Below are 9,749 nucleotides of genomic sequence, written 5' to 3'. Positions count from 1 at the left end.
ACTGCAATCCTCCACTGTCTGGAATCTTTTCTCAGGCTTCCGCTACTTCGGAGCCCGAAGCAAGTTTGAGCTCGCCACGTTTGCATTTGTTTGCAGACTGGGCTCCTGAGTTGTGATTTACTTTTCAGTGTTCATTCCTCATTTTGCAAGCAGCCTGCTCCAGACCTCTGACTTCTCTTAGTTGGTCAGACTTCTCATCTGTAACCCAGCCCACGATCCTAGCAGAATCCAGTCAAAATAAGTGATCTGCTCTCAGGGCTGCTTGAATATTTCATGGTGGCCTGGTTGGAGGCGGAGGACAGATCATTCTGCTCTGGGGGCAGGCAAGGCAGCTAATGGGTCAGCAGCAGGCACCAGATGTCCAGAGGCTGGGATAGATGACCCGTCAGACGAGGCCAGCAGACGACGATGCTTCAGGTTAAACATCTTGCTAAGGATAGGGCTGCGTGTTTGTAAGAGGTCGTGTTTTTAAATGGCTGATTTAGGTGGTCCCTTGACCCTGGACTTGGAGGACAAGTTGGTTTTAGCATTGCTATAACCCTTATGGCCTTATAGCAGCCCTTGAATGATCTTCTAAGAAACACACACATACCTACCCCCCAGAGGAGGCTGGTGGAGCCCCCAATCTGCAGGTGGGTAAATTTGCTGCCCACAGAATTTAAATGACATGCTCTAGCTTACCGTGGAGATAATGGCAATTCTGGGATCTGATCCTGACTCTCTCTGTCTCCACCTAAGAGAAGTGACCAGTTATTGGAAAGGTCTTGGGACATAGAGAGAGAGGGGAAACCTAGGTTCTCTTGCCATGTCTTCCACTCACTGCCGATGACCAGATCAGGTTCCCCTTCGGAGCTGCAGCTTCCATTCCGAAGAACTCTTGGGATCGACGATGTTATCGCCAACATGACTTTTCCTCCCAGCAGCAAATTAGGTGGGGGCTATGGCACAGAAGGCAGGGAGGTGGACCAGAGGGATGAGAAAGCCATTCTAATTCTGTGCCTGAGATCTCCCACTCAGAGACCATGGTCATCAGTCGTGGGTGGAGAAATGAACTGCAGACCAGGAACCTGATTGTATGTCAGCTGTGTTTTAAGAGTTCAAATGAGGAGGGGCGCCGGGGTGGCTCAGTCGGTTAAGCGTCCAACTTCGGCTCAGGTCGTGACCTCGCAGTCTGTGAGTTCGAGCCCCGCGTCGGGCTCTGTGCTGACAGCTCAGAGCCTGGAGCCTATTTCAGATTCTGTATCTCCCTCTCTCTGACCCTCCCCCGTTCATGCTCTGTCTTTCTCTGTCTCAAAAATAATAAATAAACATTAAAAAAAAAAAGAGTTCAAATGAGTTCAAAGGTGGGAGGTGCTTCGGGCTAGAAGGCCAGCTCTCCACTTCTCACTCACCCAGAGATGATTTATTGAGTGCCTACTGTATGCCAGGCACTGAGCTAGGTCCTGGGGACCCGAGATGAACAAGGCAGACGCATCCCTTACCTTTTGGGGCCTACATTCTAGTCAGGGAGGGGAGTGCTATCCCTAAAAAAGGGAAGCTTAAGGAATCACCAGGGTTCTTCAGGAAACAGAACGGGATGGAATGGAGGGACCAGTAGGAGGCATGTCCAGCAGAGAGGTGACTGCGAGTGACCTCAGAGCTGAACCTGAGGATGAGATGGAACCAGCTGGGAGGAGAGGGTCAGACAAGGCTACGTGCCCAAGTTCGGACGCCTTCAGCTGAAAGTAACAGAACACCCGAACGCAAGGTGGCTTAACTGATAAGGACATTTCTGCCCTCCCTGAGCCTGTTTGTTCTTCTTGCATCATCTCCTGGGTCCCGTGAGGATCCGCAGGGGCAATGCGCAGGAGCCTTCTAGCCCACCGCTCGGTATTTTAGGAGGTGCCCAATGATGCCCTCCTCTCTCTCTTGCAACTGGGGAAAGACTCGAACGTAGTTCCCCAGGGATAGAAAGGGCCTTTGGTTCCAAACCCCTTCCAAACCCACTGGGGCTCAGGAAACCCCATCTTGCATTTTGCCTTTGAGTCGCCAGTCCCTAGAAGCGGACCTACTCTGGATCGTAGCTTGGCCCCACCCACCATGCGGCCCAACGCGCTCGCTATTTCAGTCACAGTCACTAAGTGCTCCCATCCAAACCTCTTGAGGCTACAAGGTACCAAATGTTTTGAATTAATTGGCTTCTATTTTCCTTCCTGTGCATGTGCCTCGGTGCCTTTTTAGGGCAAGATTGACTAGAGGAATCCTTGCTGAATTCTGGAAGCCCTGATTCAAACTTGGAGTTAATTATCTCTAATATGCTGTGCAATTCCCTCTGCATCTTTTATGACATGGAGGGGAGGCACAATTTACCCAAGTCTATCATTTGAGGCTTTTAAAATTTTTTGCTGAAGGAAAGTTATTGGGTGTGCCTTATAAAAGTATCCATCCCATCTGTCATTGCATGTTCACGAGATGTTTATTGATATTGAGGACACGCCTCTGTGCCAAGCATTGCACTGGGTCCCTCATAATTCAGGTTAACTTCTCCCAAGTCTGTCAGGTCAGTAGTCTTATCTCCATTTGGCAGAGAAAACAACAAAACGATAGCAACAACAATAACAACAACAACGACGACAAAGTTCAGACTGAAGAGAAGGTTGGAAAAAAAAAAAAAAACAACAGAATGAAGAGAAGGTTGGCATTTTTCATTCTCACCCCTACTTGCTCGGATGCACGCCTACCGGGAGCTGTGGACCTCCGTGGAGAGCAGTTCCCAATGGATTTCACTAACACGGTTTCTTCCTTTGCTCCCTTGGCCCAAGAGTGGGTCCCAGCCTCCCTTTGTTGCCTCACCATCCCTGGTGTGTCCCCTAACTTTCTCGGCACCTCTCTATGTGGTCCCTCCCCACAGATCGCTTCCTCAGAACCGTGAGCAGTGAGTGGCCTTTCCTCCAGGACCGTCGCTGATCCACCTGTGCAAGAGGACGCAGCTGACAACAAAATGGCGGCTCTGAGACTCCACATTCTCTGTCCACTGTCGCTGTCACGCTGTCCTCCTGCCCCTGTTATCCTGAGAACTTGTTTGTTTGTTTTTGAGGAAAAGAAAGAAGAGCGCCTCCTTGTATCTTTGAATCTTTTGAATTTTATAGGAAATTTAGAAGGAAGTGGACCTTTTTTTAGAATCCAGTGAGAGGGTGTGCGTTTCACGTCCAAAATTCTATTCCAATTGGCCCAATTGAAATCAATCACCCGGTTCCTTTGAGACTCTTGTCCTACTGGAGATGCAAAGATGGCTGTGGGGAGCCATGGCAATTAAGTTTCCTAGGGGTGCCATTACATAATAGACACCCCGGGGGCTTAAAACAACAGATATTTATTGTCTCCCAGCTCTGGAGGCCAGGAGTCTGAAGCCAGTGTCAGCAAGGCTGTGTTCCCTCTGAGACTCTGGGTAGGATCCTTCCTTGCCTCTTCCTAGCTTAGGGTGCTGGCGGGAATCTCTGCCCTTCCTTGGCTTGTCACTGCCTCTCTCTAGCTCTCCCTCTGTCCTCACCTGGCGTTCACCCTGCGTGTCTGTGTGTCTCCTCTTCCTGTAGGGCGCTGCGTCCTAGCACATTAAGGCCATCCCTACTCCAGCTTGACCTCAACGAATTACGCCGTCAACAGCCCTATTTCCAAATAAGGTCTCTTTCCAAGGTACCAAGGGTCAGGACTTCAGTGTGGCTTTTTGAGGGATGCAATTTAACAATAGCAGAGCTATCACTGAAGTCCCACCAAAGGGGATCCCACATGGAGACTGACTTAGCAAAAATGATTTCAGAAAAGAAAAAATCAAGAGTTACAGTAAACACTGAAGGGCAACCTTTCCTTCCTTCCTACTTTCCTTCCTTCCTTCCTGCCTCCCTCCCTCCCCCCTTTCTTTTCTTTTCTTTCTTTCTTTCTTTGTTTCTCTCTCTTTCTTTCTTTCTTTTCTTTCTTTCTCTCTCTCTCTCTTTCTTTTCTTTCTTTCTCTCTTCTTTCTTTCTTTTTCTTTCTTTCTCTCTTTCTTTCTTTTCTTTCTTTCTCTCTTTCTTTCTTTTCTTTCTCTCTTTCTTTCTTTTCTTTCTTTCTCTCTTTCTTTCTTTCTTTCTTTCTCTCTTTCTTTTCTTTCTTTCTCCCTTTCTTTCTTTTCTTTCTTTCTCTCTTTCTTTTTCTTTTCTTTCTTTCTTTCTTTCTTTCTTTCTTTCTTTCTTTTCTTCCTTTCTTTCTTTCTTTTCTTTCTTTCTTTCTTTTATTTCTTTTTCTTTCTTTCTTTCTTTCTTTCTTTCTTTCTTTCTTTCTTTCTTTCTTTCTTGTAGGCAATGTTTCTGCACATCAGCTCACATCAGTTCATGTTCCCATTTGGACTCACAAGGATGGCAGCGGTGGGGACTTGGAGAAGTACATGGTGGGGTGAATCATCATTCTCATAGACCTAACAGCATCTGCATGTGCGTTCAAGGTGTACGTATGTGTGCAGTGACTGGGGGATGTGGCAGACTTAAAAAAAATCCCCTTGTTTTATCTTTCAAAGTAATATTTACTGATCTGTGCCAGTCTGTGCAATATGCAAGAGCAAGAGTGCCAGGGTGGAGGGACAAAAGAAGGTTGGGGCAAGTGGGGAAGGGTCTGGACAAAGAGAAGCTTTGGAGAGGCATTTGACAAACCGCAAGAATCAGCACTTCCCCCTCCCTCTCTCCCTCTCTTCCCCTCCCCCCTTCTTTCCTTCCTTCCTTCCAAGAAGACTATTGATCTGTTTTATGGTCAGTGATTCCCACATAAACGAATATATAAATGATTTAACCAATTGGTCAATCAATCAATCCCAAATAAATATTTATTAAGCACCTATTATGTATCCTGTTGCAGACGATTTAAAAGGATATGCAAGTAAGGCATGGTGCACACAAAGATGACTGCTAACTTCTGCCTCTTCTCCCATAAAGAGTGGAGTCTATTTAGAATCTGGACGGGCCTGTGGCTTGCTTCGATCAATAGAATTCAGCAGAAGTGAGCTGTGTGACTCCGGAGGCTGGGCCTTAGGACATCTGCAATTTCTGCTTTCACACCTCTGGAATACAGAGATGGAGAGCCCTGGAGACAGAGGCCACGCATCGGCTCCCTCTTTCCTTAGCAGGAAATAGTCCTGGGCAGTGGCTAGGTTCAAATCCACTGCCCTCTGTTTTTTATTCTCAGAACATCTGAAGCCTGGGTGATCATTCCAATAAGCACGGTTGGTCATAGCTCTACTTAAGACCCTTCACGGCATCCCCGTTCATCTAGGAGAAATCTACGGACCTCATGACTTGCTCCTTACTCCTCCAGCCTCCCCCCTCCCCGCCCTCCATAACATTTCCCTGTGAGTTCCGGGAATACACAGGTGCTACCATGCACCATGTTCTTACCTATTTCCAGCCTTTGCTCCCATGCCTCCTTTGGCCTGGTCACCCTTCTCCTCTTCTCTGCTCAGCCAATTGTGCCAAGGTTCAATTGTCACTTCCTCCAGAAGCTTTCCCATCTCAAGGTGCTGATCCTCCCATAGCTGAGAACACCCCCTGTTTACTGCTGGAGCCGCCCTGATCAGATTCCATTGTAATGGCCTGTTTATGTGTCTGGCTCTCCCACCGGACGGACGGAGAATTCCCTGAGTATTTGTGTCCTCCGAGCTGGCACAGAGCTGAGCTAGGGCTTTTCCCGTGCATTACCTCATTTCTTAGCTACACTATTATCATCAGCATTTTTATTATTGGTGTGACTTCTCCTTTTGTAACAGCGTGCTCCTGGGGCAACACTGTCCCCCCAATTCCATAGATGTGCTTCGGAAAAAGCAAACAAACAGTATTTCAGAATTGAAAAGCAAAATAAAGAAATAGGCCCAAAGTGTATATACAACTTCTTCCGGTAGTGGCTTAAGTGAGAGGACAATTAGTCCCCAGGTAGTGTTTACAACGAAAACAAGTCCCAGAGGACATATAGGGACCCTGAGGAGTAGGACATTGCACAGGAACCTCAGGGAGTTTCAGTGGAAACCAGCTTCTAGGAGGTAAAGCAGCTCGGCTTTAGTCCCTACCACCTTGATTTCAGACCCCCTTGCCCAAACTGCTTGCAGCCTGGGGGTTCACTCCCATGGCATACCCCTGGGGGTGGGGGTGCCCCATGCCTCCGTCCTGGGGTAGTGTCTCAGCCTACAGAGCAAGGACTGTAGAGAAGTCCTATAGCGTCCCAGTGCAGGCGGTCCCATGGGAAAGCTCAGATTTCCCTCCATAAGCTCCCACCGTCATATCCCTGCCCGGCCCCGAGGACTCCTGGCTACAGATTTGGGAGGTGGGGGTGAGGAATAAATGCTATTGGATCCCCCACCCTCAGCATTGCAGGCTTTGGTCCCCGGCGGGTGTTAGGGGGACAGGCCTGGGTGGGGGAATGTGCAAAACGCCAACTGGGACAAGTCTGGTGATACAAATAGGCGAACCGGGTCAGGGGTAAGGTGGTAAGGAATGGTGGGGAATGAAAAAAATTAGACCACTCAGCTCCTACCCATACTCGCCATGAGGGGATGTTGGGTCTGTGGCAAGAGCCTGTCGTGTTTCTTCAGAGGCACCTAGAAGCTGAAATTTTAACGTGACGTTTCCCCATATTAAATATTGAACATGAGTTCACAAACACTTAAAAGATCTCTTACCAAGTAAAGCACAGGAGCACAGGTGTCCAGCTAGTGGCCTCTCTTCTACTGATGTGTTGTGTTCCAAATTATAATCCATATCTGAAGGTTTGCCACTGCGGAACGTCACAGAATCAATCTTTTATGCCTCCCCAGTTCTGGGTCATTGATAAATTCATAGGTGGAATGAGGCGATGGAAAGATTTGGAGAGTCCGAAGAAAGTGCGTTTGAATCTCAGAGCCGCTGTTTCCTAGGTATGTGCTGTTCCCTGAGCTTCACTTTTCACATCTGTAAAATGGGGACAATTGTGACAGATCCTGTTGGTTACCGGCAAGTAGCCATCCCCTAACCCAACCCCCAGCCCCGGTGTGTTCTTGCAAATAGAGAATAATTTTGTTCAGGCACTGGAGGAGCACAGTGAACTCAAGGAGACGAGCTGTGTTAGCTTAAGTCTTCGTCAGACTCTATCCCACTTTGCCCAGGATTTGCCTGGGGACACACATGAGACCCAGGTCTGGGCAATGAATGCAGAAGGGAAGTCTGCTGAGGACGTTCCTGAGATACGTTTTCCTCCCTCCTGAAAGAGAAAGTGTTAAGGAGCAAAGACCCCGTTTCTGCCCTCACCTTGTCCTTTCGGTTTGGGACACTGCAAGGTGAGTATGATGTGAGGTGCTTACAGCCATGGCAGCCATTTTAGGACCATGAGGGAAAGGGCAAGAGAATCCCAGAAATGGCTGCTCCACAGTCCTGGCCATATGGAGTCTGCTTCCAGACGTCTCATTAAGAAATAGCAAATGTCCTTATGGTTTAAGCTATTCTTTCTCAAACTTGAGTATGCATCAGAATCACCTGAAGGGCATATGAAAACACAGATTGCCGGCCCTACTCCCTGAGTTTCTGATTCAGTAGGTCTAGCGCGGGCCCAAGAATGGGCGTTTCTGACAAGTTCCTGTGATAGTGGTGATGCTGGCGAACCACATTTTGAGAACCACTCTTTAAGCCACTGTTAGCTGCCCATCCTAGGACTTGCTGATGAAAACCCCCAACGGATCGAATGACACTTGAGAGAGGCATTTGGCCATTCGTGGAGATATCATATGTATCGAGCTGGCAGACCTTAGTTTCTCTCGTTCTCTTTCCTTTTTATCTCCGGGCGTTATCCTACCGCTCCAACCTGACACAGGTCCAGCTTGAACTGAGAGTCTGCAATATGCCAAGGATGTAATTTCTCGAAATAACGTCCATTATGCTAACAGCAAAGACAATGACATTTCCACTACATAACTTCTTTTTTTTTTTTTATAAGTTTATGTATTTATTTTGAGAGACAGAGAGAGAGCATGCGTGAGGGAGGGGCAGAGGGTGAGAGAGACTCCCAAGCAGGCTCCATGCTGTCAGTGCAGAGCTGAAGGTGGGAGGTGAACTCACCAACCGTGAGATCATGACCTGAGCCAAAATCAAGAGTATGACTCAACCTACTGAGCCAACCAGGCACTCTTCCACTAATGGAAGTTTGAATGGAAACCCTCACCTCCAGCGTGTTTGACAAACCTCCACAAAAAGCGCGTGATGGGACTGGCTTCTACCTTCAGGATAAAACGTCAGTTTGAACCAAATATAATCTGTTGGGACATAGCTCTGATTTTGCCGTGTAAGGACTTGTGATCAAGAAGTTCCCTGTACAGGTCTTCTCAGAAGCCTCCCACGTGGTGACCGTGGCCCTCTCTCATTGACTAGATTCCCATGCTTCATGCTCAGAAACCAGTGCAAACTATTTACCATTATCTCCCAGCTGAGACAATCTCCTCAGAGCACCCTTCCCCAGACCTGCCTGCTGTCCCCCTGGAACCATGCTTTTTCTCCTCTTTTTCCCTTTTCACAGACATCTCCATTCCTGCTTCCTATGTGCCCTTTTCTTATTCTCTAAGCCCCCCCACGTTTGCCTTTTTCACACTGTGCTGGCCTTTTCTGCCCAGTAGGAAGGGACTCAGGGGAGGCAGCGTGAATCAGTAGGAACAGTCTGGAAAAAGCACCCTTAGAAAGCACCCCGCCCTGCTCCCAGTCTAGCTCTGGCCCTCTCTGGGTGCAGTCAGCAGGTCAAGGGGCCTTCCGTAGAAGCCAGTCTGTAAAACTTGAATGCCTACATCCATCACCTGGGGATCTTGCTAAAATGCTGATTCTGTCTGGAGGGAGGAAGCGCTGACATTCTGCAGGTACCATAGATGTTGCTGGTCCACAGATGACACTAGGCGTAGCAGAATTCCACATCCTAACTGCCAAATAAGGCAGCCGCTAGTTGGTGAGTGGTTGCTGAGCTCCTGAAATGCGGCTAGAGCCAGCTGAGATGTGCTGGCAAAGCGGAACAGCACAACAAGGGCAAATTTCTCATAAATACCTTTTTATAATTGATCGCAGAATTTAAATGCCGCATGTGGCTCGCATCTGTGACTCATGTTGCATTTCTACTAGAGATCACTGTTCTAGATCATGCTCCGTACTTGGGGACCAGGGATGTCGTGCTCAAAAGGCTAAGAGCCCATTTCTGGAGACTGCATAGACTCCTTCCCCAGGTCTGTCCTCCCGAAGGCTGAGCAAGCTGCCCTCATGCAAACCCTGAAGGCCAGGGCAGGCCGAAGTGCAGCTGTTGGTGGTGAGACGGGGCAGACGATGGGGTCAGGACACCAGGCTGGAGAACCCTCAGGCATTCGCCTATACAAGGCCCATCTCAGTACAGGACAGAGAACAAGGCTGGGGTTAGGGACCGCTTGGAACCAGCCTTCCTATGTCACCAGAGTTAGTCACAAAATCTGGAGGCGTCTGCGATCCCTGATTTCATCTTGGCCTTCCAGATTGCTAGGCACATATATTTGTCAAGGTATGTGGATAGAACATATTTTATTTAACAGTTTGTTAGCTTGATTTATAACTTCTAATATTTAGACATGCGATATGTGGGCCTCTGTTTGGGCTCTGGCCCTGGGCAAGTGAGATAATTACGATACAGCTTTGTGAGGGACCATTAGTTCAGTGGGGAGAACTTAAACCCATTTATTTTTCCATGGCAGAAAGGCAGGAAGCATATTCCGGGCATCCAGC

This window comes from Panthera pardus, unplaced genomic scaffold (genome assembly GCF_024362965.1).
Source record: "Panthera pardus isolate Hobbes unplaced genomic scaffold, ASM2436296v1 HiC_scaffold_2, whole genome shotgun sequence".
In the NCBI taxonomy this organism is placed as follows: Eukaryota; Metazoa; Chordata; class Mammalia; order Carnivora; family Felidae; genus Panthera; species Panthera pardus.
This window is presented reverse-complemented; position numbering follows the sequence as displayed.